Raw genomic sequence first — 14104 nt, forward strand, 5'->3', positions numbered from 1 at the left:
TTGGTGTGATGTGTGTAAAACCCACTCCACGCCTTCTCTCCTCCCTCTTTCCGACTTGCGCAGGTAGGAGGGACGGAGGTGGGAAAGAGGAGTAGCTGCGCCAGGCGCACGGTGTGCCAAACTTGCAAAATCTGCCTGGCCACACCCAGTTGGCGGAGCGCAGGTGCGCTGCGCCCCCGCCTCGCCCCGGTCTGCGAAACTACAGCCCCCTATGTAGACACAAACAGCTCACTCTAAGGTAACGAAAACACGACAGTTCTTATTTTTTAGGTGATTATACACTAAAGAAAACATACTTATCATCTTAGATTCCATTTCTTCCAATACATCCCCCATAATCCTACACACTGGACCTTTAAGTAATAAAGCAAGTCATTCAGAACCATCTACACAGTTTGTGTGTTCTGGATTTTGGACAGCATAAAGCTTACTAATAGAAAGCAAGGCGCAGTCGTGACTCATGGGAAATAAATATGCCTTTAGCCACGGCAAATTGATCTTTTTCCTGAAATTGGAACAATTCCTTTTCTGTTTTTCATATCAGTTGCGAAGCCTGAGAGCCAGTTCAGACAGACAACTTAAATTGCACTGCAATGCTCCCATGGCTTACTCTACTGGCTGAAATATACATCCAAAGCACTCTTAGCTACAATGCGGTCTATATAAGCTTTCAGGTTATTGGGCTGCCCTGCTCATTAGCACTTGCACTCCCTGCTACTGCTACTGCTCATGCTGCTTTTCATAAGAAAGCTCACCTGCCAAGAGTCCAATCATGTTGCTTCAGGGCGGCTTTGTGCAAGAAATAATTGTGTTTGCACCTCGCTTGCTGTTGCTCAACTCCATTTGTTGCTCTTTATATTTAGCCCTCAGCCTCAAAGATACACTTAAAGAAGACAGAAGACAGTTTTCCGCTCTGTGGTGTGGCAATTTGAGATCAATGCAACTACCAGATGGTTCTTTGCGGAGGTGCCAGGGATCACTACTTCACATCACCAAGCACACTTAACCAAACTATTTCCTGCTTGTGTGAACATGCATGTGTCATTATCTTTGCTCTGTTTGTGCTTTGCAATATCAGTAACCAGAAGGCTACTGAGCCTGCTGCTAACTGGGGCTAGTTGATAGGATTTTTTTTTTAAATAGCACTATACTTTTGACCAAAAACCTTGATAGCAGGGGAAAAAAAAAACACTTATAATTTTGCACATTATCTAGTCTCATATCAGAATACCTGTATGTTATTGATAAACTGCCCAGCCCTACTGCTAACTGTGCTTTATAGATCTTCTCCTGGGCGATGTTATAATCTAATCTCCTGTTATCTTCCCCATGTTCCCCCTGACATGTGGTCTCTCGCTCTTTCTCATAGACAATAGCCTACCTGAAACTATCACCACATGAGATATTAATTTCTGCTTCCCTCTCACATACTCCATAGATTCACGATAATATCAGTATAATCTTTAATATCGTATGAAAAATTAATATCGTGATACTCCCGATATTTCGGCTTGTTGACATATTGAAGTCATACTGTTACCCACGGCAACAACAAGCATGGCTGAAAGCGAAATTATTATGGACTCCGCATTGGTTCCAAAAAGAGGAGCAGCTTCAGTAGTGTGGAATAAACTGTGGCGTTTTGAATGTTTAATGAACAGCCCCGGACTTCTCAGACTCTTATAGAGCTCGTAAGTTGCGTGTTTCCGTTTCCGATACATGGGACCTTAAAAATCGATTTCTCATAATGTATTTAAATGGCTAGATGAAAATTATTTTCTGGTCCCATTTGAATTGTGCCATGAATTTCACATATGTTGTTTGTGAATTTTTAATATATTTTTTCGTGCAAAGAAGGCTACAATTTAGCGGGAAGAAGTTTGATACTGTTAGGTTTTGTGTTAGAGCGCTTTGTGGACTACAGCTCTTCGCTGCTCTCGACGCGTATGATACACGTCACCACTCGCACTCGGAACATGGCTGTGTCTCTGGTATACTTCACCGCCTTCTTCCAAGGAGAGGACAAAAGCCTTAAGCGTGGCGAAAACCACTACAAGTCTGGACATGTGGAAAGTTTCAGCTACGCCAAACACACCAGCATCTTCATCTGATGGCTCCGTAGATCGTGGCAGAAGACGCAGCAGCAACACTGTGAGTTGAGAAGTGGAGGGAAAGTGTGATGACGTGACGTCACATAGACATGTAGTCTTTCTCATTACGTTGTTTCCACAGCCTTTAACTGAAGAATCATACAATAAACTGTCAAACTCTTAACAGGAAAAAATATTATTTAGACCCACACAAAACATTTGTGTAATCCAAGGCATTTAATGACTGGGAACAGAAAATAATAATTTTCTCTCCATTGACTCCCATTCATATTTTCTGAGCCTAGAGGTCCGATGGGGGTCTACCGGAAGGGGCGTAACTTACGAGCTCTATAGCGACTTAGCGCTCAAAGGGAACTCATTCAGCGGCTCCTCTGGCAGCAGCACAGCATCTCTCCCTCTCCTCTCGATGTCGTCAAGTGATTTTGTCATGAAACTTTGGTAATGTAAACCCATGTGAAAAAACTCCATATATGTGAATGTGTGATAGTTGTGGTGTCATAACAGCCTGTCACAGGTTACAGCGTGATGATTAGAGGAGAAATGGCAGAGCATAAAGGTCCAGACTGTGGGGAAAAAAAACAACGCAATCATTTAGGATTTTGCTAAAAGAAGGAAATCACCTGTTGATTTATGTATATAGATCCCAGGGGACATTTTTTGCATTTGGGAGCTGTTTAAATGTGGAATTTGTGGTATATTTTACTTTGTTGAACTATTAATATTGTAACAGAATCTGAATCTCACTCTGAGTAACTGTTGTTGTTCAAAAACTAAAGAAATGGGAGATCATTTTTCTTTAGTTTTTACTGAATATTTGACGCAAGCTCTTAGGTTAACATGTAAATACTAACTGTCATATCATCAAGAATATTGTTATCGCAAAAGTACCCTGAAATATCGTGATATTATTTTAGGGCCATATCGCCACCCCCTTCTAGCCACACTATTTATGGCATAATAAATAGCATTATACCCACCAGAGAGACTCACCTGTCTGCTCAGGCAACTCTGTGCATGCATTCACCGATTAGTATTTGAATAATGGGGTAGCCTTTATCATAATTAAATACTGCTAACATTAATTGGCATCAAAACAGTAGTAATCCCGCCTATTGCTTGATTTGATTGGCTGCCTGGGCCAAACTGATGAGCGGTGTGACTCCAAGTCGTGCGCTGGAAAGTTGAAAATATTTTAACGTTATGGGCATCTAAAGAACTCTAGAAGAACACGATGCACCATGCAAGAGTTCTATAGGGAAACAGTGGTTTTGCTGGCGACTCGTTTCTGGGTGTTGTGTCTCAGTGTGATTGGAGCCTTGTGCTGCTGCGTGCTTGTGCTAGCTGCAACAAAAGCCAACCCAAGGTAAGCCCCACACTAACCAGCCTCCTGTCTCTGACCTATAATGTAAAGTAACAGTATAACAAACACACACTTTTATGTTTGAGAGCACCTGTAGCCTTACACGCTGGTAAGAACAGATTGCCTGTCATTCTCAAAACAGATAGCGCACATCTCTCCTGGGAGACTCCACTGCATCCAGCCATCCATCCATTTTCAATACTAGCTTATCCTGTTTAGTGTCCCAATAGAGCTGGAGCCTGTCCCAGCACGCAATGGCCTTTAGACAGAATAGCCTATACCCTAGACAGGCTGGGAGCCTATCACAAGGCTCTACAAATATAAAGGTGACAGTTCACCGTGGGTTCAGTCATGGGTACGTGACAAAGATGCATATATATTTCTACACACTTTTTTTCCATTTACCAGGTCACAGAAAACTGCATTTATTACTTGTGACATGCTTTATTTAAAATTGTGATGTCTTCTAGTTTTGTTTTGTTTTTGCTTTGCCTCTTGGCATTGGCAAATATTTCTGCAGATCCACTCAGTGAGAGAAGCTGCTCTTCATTGTGTGTTGACCTTGCCATGTTAGATTAAAACTTTAGACCTGGTAAATTCCCACAAGCTGTTGTTTGGACTGAGTGCAGAGTGGGAAAGATGGTTTGTGGAGTAACCTTGCACTGTTTAGAAACTGGCGGATTCTGAAGATAAGCCTAAAATCAAGGAAATATCCGATCCATAAAAGTCCCTCAAACCTTTACATTTCCACACTGCAATAATCACCCATGCCTTTCCTTACAGGAAAACCATGATAATGATTAAAAAACGTGGTTTAATTAGTGAAGCTACAGATTTCGTCATGATATTTGATATACGCAATCAAAACATGGGAAAGTGATAACGAGGCTTGTTGGCGTGTGCAGGAATGTCAGCAATTAAACATGGAAAGAGTAACTTTTCTCTTTATATTTCACAGTGACTCCCAAAGGCATGGTCAGATAAACAATTATTTTAGATTTATGTGAAGCTATCTTTTTTATTTATTTCATTTTTCTCCACACTGTTAAATGTACCATATGTTCACAGAGTCCCAACGGGTATCACACTGATGGATCTTAAAAGAGTTGCATATCATCATGGACAGGATGGAGGAGGAGATATTAGGCTAATGAGTATAATTATAACTGTAATGGCCTCACTATTGTACAGGGTTAGTAAAGGTGCAACGTTTTATTAATTCTGACCTCTTCCTCTCTCCTTCTTAATCCCCCTCTTTGCATCACCTCCTGTTGTTGTCCTCACACATGCATGTGTGAGTAATGAACTTGCACCTACATGTCTGTAGGTGGCTGGTGGGTGGATCTATAATCATTCCCAAGTTGTACCCCCGATGACCCATCTTACTAACATAGCCATTAAGGAGCGTTAGTGTGACCACATGGCAGCATAATGATTCGTGTGGAATGCAAATGCAGAAAAATGGAAAAGGATAGCATCTCAAGTTCATTATGATAATAAGGAGAAATATCATGTTTCTCTCAGACACACACAAGAACGTGGAAAGTTAGTTCTAGAAACTAATAATCACCCGTAAAATTTAGGGAATTAAAACCATGTGCTCTAAAGGAATATTAATTACCACTAATAAAACATTGTGGAACATTTAAAGCTCCATTTTGGATTACACAGAATAAATGGCTTCCTGTAATGAGAAATCTTTTACTGCAACTCACTTTAAAGTTCTAACAATAATAATAATACAAACCCCGTCTTTTACACTATTTATGGTCATCATTTTTCTGCAATAGCCATTTGTGTATATACATTAAGTAATCACCTCTCAATTTAATAGTTTTTACTGTTAGTGGCGGAGTCCGCCATTCCTTAGCTGCATTCAGATTCCCCCACATGCACTAAGGATTCACTGGAAACAATGCAGCATGTAAGTGTAACCGTTAACAGTCACTTTCTTTACATTAGAGCAGGAGTCTGTAATATTTTTCAGGCCAAGGACCCCTTGGCTGAAAAGTGACGGAGCAGAGACCCCCTATTACAGTGGTCCCCAACTGGTCCAGCCACAGGGTCCAGATTTCTCCTCAGTCATCAGTTCAAGGTCCACACAGTTAGCGTCATACTTGCGAGCTAGTTTGCTGTCTCTGTCAAGTAGCTGTCCGTTAGTCACTCACTCTACAGGAGGAAATGGCGCTTTGAAAGAAAAGCTATGCGCCAGAAATTCACAGTATGTTTTTTACAAACTTGACACATTCTCAAGTTACTTGCGGTCCATTGAGAATGGACCAACCACCCACTTTTGGCCCACAACCGACCAGTTGGGGATCACTGCCCTTCTACATTACTGTATAAAACTGGGTTGCACTTAAAGGCACTGTATGTAAGAATGTGGCCAAAACAGTTACTGCACTCAAATTCAAAATACTGCCGCGATTCTTGTCCGCCCCCCCTCCCCTATAGATTCAAGGTTGCTGGACAGCGGCACGCTGGAGACTGATTTGTTTGCCCACAGGCGGCTGCCGTGGCAGGGCCGCGTCGCCGCATTCTTGATCTTCAATTTTCCAGCGGACTGTTCGAGCAAGTCCAGCTTCTCTGCTGCTAACGCTGCTGCCGAGATACAGCTGAGGGGGAGCCAGCTGCTAATGCTATGTACCTGGACACTGCTAATGCTGCTTGCCGTGCTGCTAACGTGTGTTTCTCAAAAAAAAAACAGTCGGGTCGATGACCCACCTGCACATGGGCTACAATGTATGATCGAAAATGAATAACAGTTGAAAGTATTCAAAATGTCCATCCCCGTCTAGCTATGATGCTAGTTAGCCAACTCTGGCTAAAGCTTACCTGTCGAGGAGAAGAGTAGCCACTTCGACTTCCGATTTCAAATTCTTCTCCGCTTTCAACCGTCTCCACCGTTCAAAAGCATCTCCTATATAGACCCTCGCTTTGCCTCGAGTTTTGTCTTGGCGTTTTTGGGAATCATAACGAGGTCGTTTGGGTTTAGTCGCACCGTCAGCCATTGTAGCTCAGTCGTAACTGTAACTGATGCTGAGACTCTACTGACTGTGTGACTGGTAGACGGCGGTGGGTGGCGCAACAGGCCAAAACACAAATTCAAAACATAAACATGATTTGCGGACCGTAAAATATTTTTTTAAATGCGAATATTCTGGCTGTACTATTGTTGTCAGTGAGATCAGTATGTTATATGAACATTATTCCTTAGTCTCTGTGACATATTAGAATGATTTTACGACTATTTGCTTTAGATTTCTTACAAATAGCTCCTTTAAGATAATAAAGTCAGCATCAGTTGTAGCATGGCTAGGTGCATTAGCCTGCCCCTCTGCACGTTGAGGTGGACGATATGTCAGAGACTCTTGCTCGAAAAGTTACAAAACGATCCACTGAGGCTGACAAGAACAACAGCTAACTGATCAATATGTTTCATCAATGCATATCCGTTAGCTTACTAGCTCTCACCTCGCCATTATGGATCTTAATTAATGTGTAATTTTAGACATATTTTAATTAAAAAAACAAAACAAAAAAACCTTAAAGCTTAAATCAAATTATCAAACAATAATTTGTCCGCCCCCCTGCAGTAATTCTGATGGAAACCGTAACTTTCCCACTGCTGCTGCTTCACATTAAAAGCTTTCAAATGGCAAAACAAAGGGTGGACCTTCCTGTGAGGCAGCCACAGGAAACGCATTGTACTTGTCACTGCGGTTGGCACAGACGAAAATGCAACTACAAAACTAGACAAAGGCCATTTCTGGCACTTTTTTAAAATCAAAAGTATAGCAGGGAGTAATGGAAAAGTGCAGAGCAGCCACAGTGAGCTGTTGGATGAGGAGCTGCAGGCAACAGGCTACAAACCTCCACCCCCTCAGCAAGGTAACCAACCTTACTATGCACTGCTGTTGTGTGGAAAACTTCTCACGCCATGTGCTGAATAAAATCAGGTCAGGGTTGCAATTATTATTGACTGACTTTTTATATCAAAAATAATATGAGTTTATTTGACTGCACTGTCAACAGATGCACCAATTGCTCTTTTGATATGCTCCTGACCCAGTCGCTTTTCCGGGAGTGATTGAGCACTGCCCCTGGAATTGTACTGTAGTATTTAAGCACACTTGGTGATATCACAATAACTAAATCAACCGGGAGAAAAAAACTTCAGGATTACAACTTTAAAAATCAACACCCAGCTCTGTAGCTTTTTGCAGCTTTTAGTTGCTATCAGTTCATTTACATCTAAGCCTCTAGAAAGCCAAAGAAATCCATGTATTTTCCTCAAGGGTTCTTGGACCAAACCGGGGCTGAAATGTGAGCTGATTGATTTGACAGGTACAAGGAAAAAATGCTCCGATGGGATGCCCATGTTGCGCTGTCTGTTGGTTGTGTAAGCAGCCAATTTTCTACTAATACTTTAGCCTTAAGCACTTGATAAGCTGATGGTATATCAGGACTCTGTTTGTTGTGAATTTGTTTGGAGACTTTCTTCTCTCTAGTGGTAAACACTTAATGCAGGTTTAAGAGACATTCATTAGTGTATGACAGCGCATGACAGACTTTCCTGAGGGACGTCTTATTTGTACTCTTAAATTTCATGTTTAATTCATCATTAGACCGGAGGCGTTTTGCAATAGCACCACTGTCAACAGAATACAGTAAGTATAAACAGACAAAATAGGAAACAAAATTGATCCTGTTACGTTCCTTAGATAACCGCAAAAAACAACAACAAAAAAAGAATAATGAAAACGCACAAAATGTTGGCTTTTATAAAGTGCACAAAAACTTCATGTGTCAGAACACTTATGATTTATGAAGCCTTCACTGTATTGGTCCAGTATAGTTCATGACAGCTGGCAAAGCCATTAATCATGCGATGTGTATCTTGCACTTCCCATGGGGCTGATCTACTGTCATTGATCATTTTCATGTCAACAGCAACAGGCCTGAGACACGGCCTGGAGATATTAAACTTTAAATAAAGATGATGGGGACATTTCCTAACATGGCTTAGTGGGACTGACTGTTGGGACTTGTGGCTGGGTCATCCAGCGACTCCACAGGCCCTCTGAAACCTTACCTGTGAGTTTATTACATGAGTGGTCACTCTCAGTCCGCGGAGATAATCCCTTCTTGGATTAACCTGGATGTTCACTGATGTAGTAAATATAAAAAGGCATCAGTTGGTGCTTTCATCTTAATTAAAGATGGGGGCTCTGATTTCAGGCAGATTAGATGGAGGTGACTCTTTGGTACACATCACATTTGTCATGACTATCCTCAGGTAGCTTAGAGAAAGACAAACAGCAGCACTGAGAAAAAATATCAACGGTAAAAACAAAACAGTCATAATAATTAAAATAATAACTGATGCTGTTAGATGTGTTTATCTCTGTGAGTGGGCCAAATGAACAATGTCACACTTTGAGAACTGCACCACAGGGCCATCTGTCCAATCCAAATATTAATTTCTTTTTACATAGATGGGCACTTTTGCAGCTTATGCTTACAACAGACTACAAACCGTATAGCTGCAACAGCTTTAGCCTCACTGGAATTAATCAACTCATGTCATTAAACAGCAATAAAAAAACACCTACAGACACCACAGTGGTTCCAACATGCATAAATACCTTGATTAAACCTTATGCAATCAACAACCATTTTGGGCAGTTACAGTAATGTCCTTAGTTTTCTCAGCAAGGAGCAGCATAAGGGACTACAACTTTGAAGTTCAGTAATTACATTACTATATTACTGTGACAAGTTGGAGTCAGTCTGTCTTGCTGAGTTAAATGCTGGGTTAATATCAGAGGGGTCTCTCTGCGTTCAGTGGTAGGAACATGGCCGCATTCATACTGCAAGCCTCAGTGCTCAATTCGGATTTATTGCTCAAATCCTACTATTTTTGTTTGGCTGTTCACTGAATTTTTAAATGAGGCCAAATCAAATGTGTGTGCGATGCAGAGTCGGAGCCAGGAGTGGTGGGATTAGGGATGTCAATGGTCACCTGTTAATCAGTTAACTGCTGAGAATATTTTTGACCAGATACACAGTCTATAGGCTAATTTGTTACTCTTCAGTTTACTGCACTGCACACCACTTGGATCTGGTAGGAGCTAGCTAGCTAGCAGTGATGCTAATTTGGCAATCACAGCTGGTAACACCGTCACAGCCCACCAGTGTTGCTGTGGAAACATTGTGCCCACCCTCCGGTCTCCTCTCAGCTTGCTGTGGTGAGTAGATGGCTCAGTTTGGAGCCGTAAAACCCCTTTAGCATTGTTAACAATGTTACTACCGTAAGCAATGTCAGTACAGCTGATAGGTAACAATGCTAAAGGGAGTTTGTGGCTCAAAATGAAGCTGCTTACTCACCGGGGCAACCTGGGAGGTAGACCGGAGGGCAGGACTGGGACGTTGTTACCAGCTGTAATTGCCGAATATGTGGTGCTACTCAGTAGCTATGTTAGCTCCCACCCAACCCTGGTGGTGTGCAGTACACTGTGGCTCAGAAACTGAGAAGGAATCAGTGCAGACCGGAGGGTGGGCAGTGGGCACCTTGTTTCCATATGGATACACACATCTGGCCAGCTGTCTGTCAGAAAAAACCAACAGAAAATATAATAAAATGCAAAACATTTCCATCACTAAACATTAAAATTTGACCACCTCATAATGGGTAGTGCTTTGAAATGCAGCCTCTGGAGCGCTGGACTAAGAGGAAAGGCCTCTTGTATTTCATGTCTTTTTTTTTCCCTCAAAAATTAAACGCTTAGTTACCAATTAATGGGTGTTGGGCTATCGAAAGCACAATTACTCTTAACTGACCTCCTCAGGTGGCACTGTGATGTCAGTTGCTTCACTGAAACAGAATACATCTAAATTTTCAGGATGTCAGGGGCTACATCTGTCAGCGCCTCTCCACAAGAGTCTCGCAGCAACACTCACTTCAGAAATGTGACAAATGTCAATCTAGGGGGACCTAAAAGTCACATAAATTTCAATATGACTGCTCAGACTGAGGTAGCATTGCAAAAAATAAAAAATAAATCACTCCTGTATCTGACTTATGACCAAATATGGAAGTGACCCAAAGCAGAATTGAAAAGATGGGATCCCATATAATCTGTGCTGTTGTCAATAAAACACATTTGAGTCACAAATGAGCAAAACAGACTTGAGCCTCTTTTGCCAGCAGTCTGGATGTAGCCAAGGATGATGTGGAAGCCTTGATTTGTTTGAAGGGGCTATATGGGAAATTCAGAGCCCATGAATTGTCTCCACATGGTTCACAGCATAGAGCTGGCTGAGGCAGCAGCTAGCAGCTAATTGTGCTAACTTCATCAACAGCACTAAACAATGGCAACAGTCAGCGACAACACCCTTCCCATATCAGCTGTAACCATTATATGAATGCAATGCAAAGAGTGGCTACTGCCTACTTTTGTTTATACAGAATGCGCCTTTTTCGGGGCAATGGGGGTGCGTGAGCAAGTAACAAATCGTGTAGCTTAGCGTGTGACGTAAACAGTGACGTACTCCGAGGGAAGTCGCAGCTGGTCAGTCCTTGTGCGATTCTCTCATAAGTTGGCCTGTTCCTCACTGTTCCCGTCATTTGACGGTTAATGGCCTCTTCGTTTGCGAGGACAAGGAGGGCGCGCAATTCCTTGTCTCCCCAGTTGCTCATCTTTAAAGTGTCTGTCAAGTTTGCATTTCCCTCTTGCTACTAGCTGCTCATTCCTGCTATCAGCTGTTTCCTGTTTATCCACCGCCAGTGGCTCGCACGTGCTGCGTCATCAACAGCTCCTCCCGCAAATCATCAACAGCCCCTCCCATGGCGGAAGGGCGCCTCATTCTTTTTAAACCAAAAAGGTTCCGCCAATATGTCTACACTACGAGGCGGAAAATTGGGCACCTCGGATCAACTCGCCAACCCGGCTCTGTGTGTCTAAACGCTCGCAGCTTGCCGGCAAAACGGCCCAACATTTGCGGAAAATCTGGCAGTGTAAAAGGGGCTTAAGTCACCCAAAAAAAAGAGCTTCACCAAGACAGACAACACACAACCAAAGAGCCGCCACAGCAAGTGCATCCCAAAAATGTACATATTTTTTACAAACTGTGTGGTACACACATTTAATGCTTTGCTGCTATGCCATGTTGTCTGTGACTCAGTTAAATATAGACTATAGTAAGCACTGCTTTTATAATGGCAGTCACTGAGCCTTGCACTCCACAAGGCTGCAACTCTCCACAGTTAAACCTAATACAAATTATTTGTCCTTGTTCATTCTTTTATAAGTTGTTTTTTCCCCCAAAAGAATTCAATGGTTTTATTTTTCAATCTACATTCTACACAATTCACAATTTCTTTTAAGCCACTGCTGTTATGCACCTATTGGCTGGGTGAGTTTGATTCTGGTACCTTACAGCAGAAATCCACATGATACCTTGAAAATTAATCGAGTTAAAAAAAAATACAGATATAACCCCTTTTCCCTGTGCCAAGGTATAACGACAATAACTCTGACCATGACCTATAATTAAGTCATTGTTTTAAATTCTGCTTTGTACTGCACACAAACAGCTAATGGGTGTCCACCCCCTCAGCAAACCAGGTCCTTGTAGAGCCTGACAGTGATTGAACTGAACATTTTAAGAAGCCATACTGTCGCCACAGACTGTTGCAGAATGCCTCACCACCCTGTTAAAGTTCAAAGAATATCAATAACTCGTAGAAACATGGTAATCAAGTTTCACACTGTACACATTGTAGACTGCAGCCTGTTTTTTAGAGGAGATTGTGAGTAAAGCCCGGAGCGCTCAATGGCAATAGTGTTTTAATCACTCTGTCACAGACTTGAGGCCAGCTTTAAGAGCACAGTGAGACGTGATGAATGATGGCTTAGGCTCAGCACAACTGGTGTAGTCTGCAAGATTGCTATGATGCTACGATGGAAAAGGCTGATTAGTGGCATCTGGGGGGATGATTAATTGATGCAAACACATTTCGATTTAACGGCTCTTTGATCAATTATTAATGAACAGATCCCCCCCCTTCACTCCCCCATCCCTTCTTTTATTATGTACAACTTCAATTAACAGGCTCTCTGCTTTGACCTATCACTGCCCTCCCCTGCAATTGTGAAACACTGGAACTCTGCAAGCTCGTATGTCTCAATGAGCAAAAGCTTCATGCAGATTAATGTGTGGGAGAATAATTCACTTTTTGTGTGAATATCATTGAGAGAATGAACGAGAATGGCTGTAAATCAAGACCTCAAACATACACTACATGCTTAGGGAGAGGGAAAGCTGTTCAGAGCGCTGTTCAGTTTGAACCCCGTGGTCTTCCTGAGAAGTCGACGGTTTTTCCTCCAAATAAATAAAATGTAACAAAAGAACCTGATTCCTCATTTCAGGACAGTTATTGCTCACATTCTTGCGGAGGCTGTAAATTGGTGCACAGATTTCTCCGAGGACCTTTAGGTGAGAGAGTGCTCATGAATGTGCTGCCAGTAAGTTGGAAATTGTTCCCCTCAAGGCATCACTGAGTTCATTCTTGTAATCTTGTGGAGTGGTGGAGAGACAAAAAAGCAAATAAAGAAAAAACACCTTTTGAGGATTGTCCCGGGGCCTTACTGTTGAAATGCTTCCAGTAGAGTCAGGTTTTTATTGGTGATCGCCAGGAGTCATGGGTAACATTTGACTTTAACACTGGGAGAAACCTAAAATTCGATGACTGTGTTTGAACTTCTACCAAGGAGGTTAAACTGCATTAGATAATGCAATATGTGAGAGGATTTAATCGACTCCATTTATGCAGCAGCCAGGATTAGTACAGTTAAGATCAATTGTTTGTGCATCACAAATTATGATGGAGTTTATAACAAAAGCGTCCGCAATACTAATACACAGTGTCCAAAATTAATCTTTTATTCACTGGCCACAGGGGTTGGGAGATGAAAATATTTATATTTACCTAAAATTTGGAGCAAAATTATCTGGTAAGCGGTGACGCAGTGTATACGTCTCAGGCTTCTATTGTATAAGGTAAGAACGTAAGAAGTGAAACTATAATGCGCTGCTGTTGACAATGCAGGAAGCAATATAGAGTTTGCCATCTTGGTTGAGACTATAGAGCCTCTGTGGTTTTATTTTATTACCTTCATAAGTATAGGGCGCAACTCACTAACCCTCAGCTGCACATTAGCATCATAGCTGATGTCCTTTAAGATAAACAGCGCCGCACAACTAGGAGCGCTCAAGATGTTTCCGTTTCAACAATACATCTGTGGTGTGTGTGTGCATGTGTGTGTGTGTGTGTGTGTGTGTGTGTGAGAGAGAGACACACACAGAAAATAGAAGAGCAGCAGAGTAGCATGCCCCTACCAAAACACGGTAGAGACTCTCAGCATAGTTTTTTATTATATGACTATTTTGGGGACCAACATTTACCTGCCACTGTGGCAAACAGCCTTCCAAGATTTACTTGCCAAACGGGAAACTTTCCCCCATTTGGCGCTTGGCGGATAGTAATTTCAGAACTTGCTAATACATCTCAACTTCACTCGTGTTTCCTGAGAATCATGTTGCTAAAGAGTTTGGCTGCTTTAAAGTT

This window comes from Epinephelus moara, chromosome 21 (genome assembly GCF_006386435.1).
Source record: "Epinephelus moara isolate mb chromosome 21, YSFRI_EMoa_1.0, whole genome shotgun sequence".
Lineage (NCBI taxonomy): Eukaryota > Metazoa > Chordata > Actinopteri > Perciformes > Serranidae > Epinephelus > Epinephelus moara.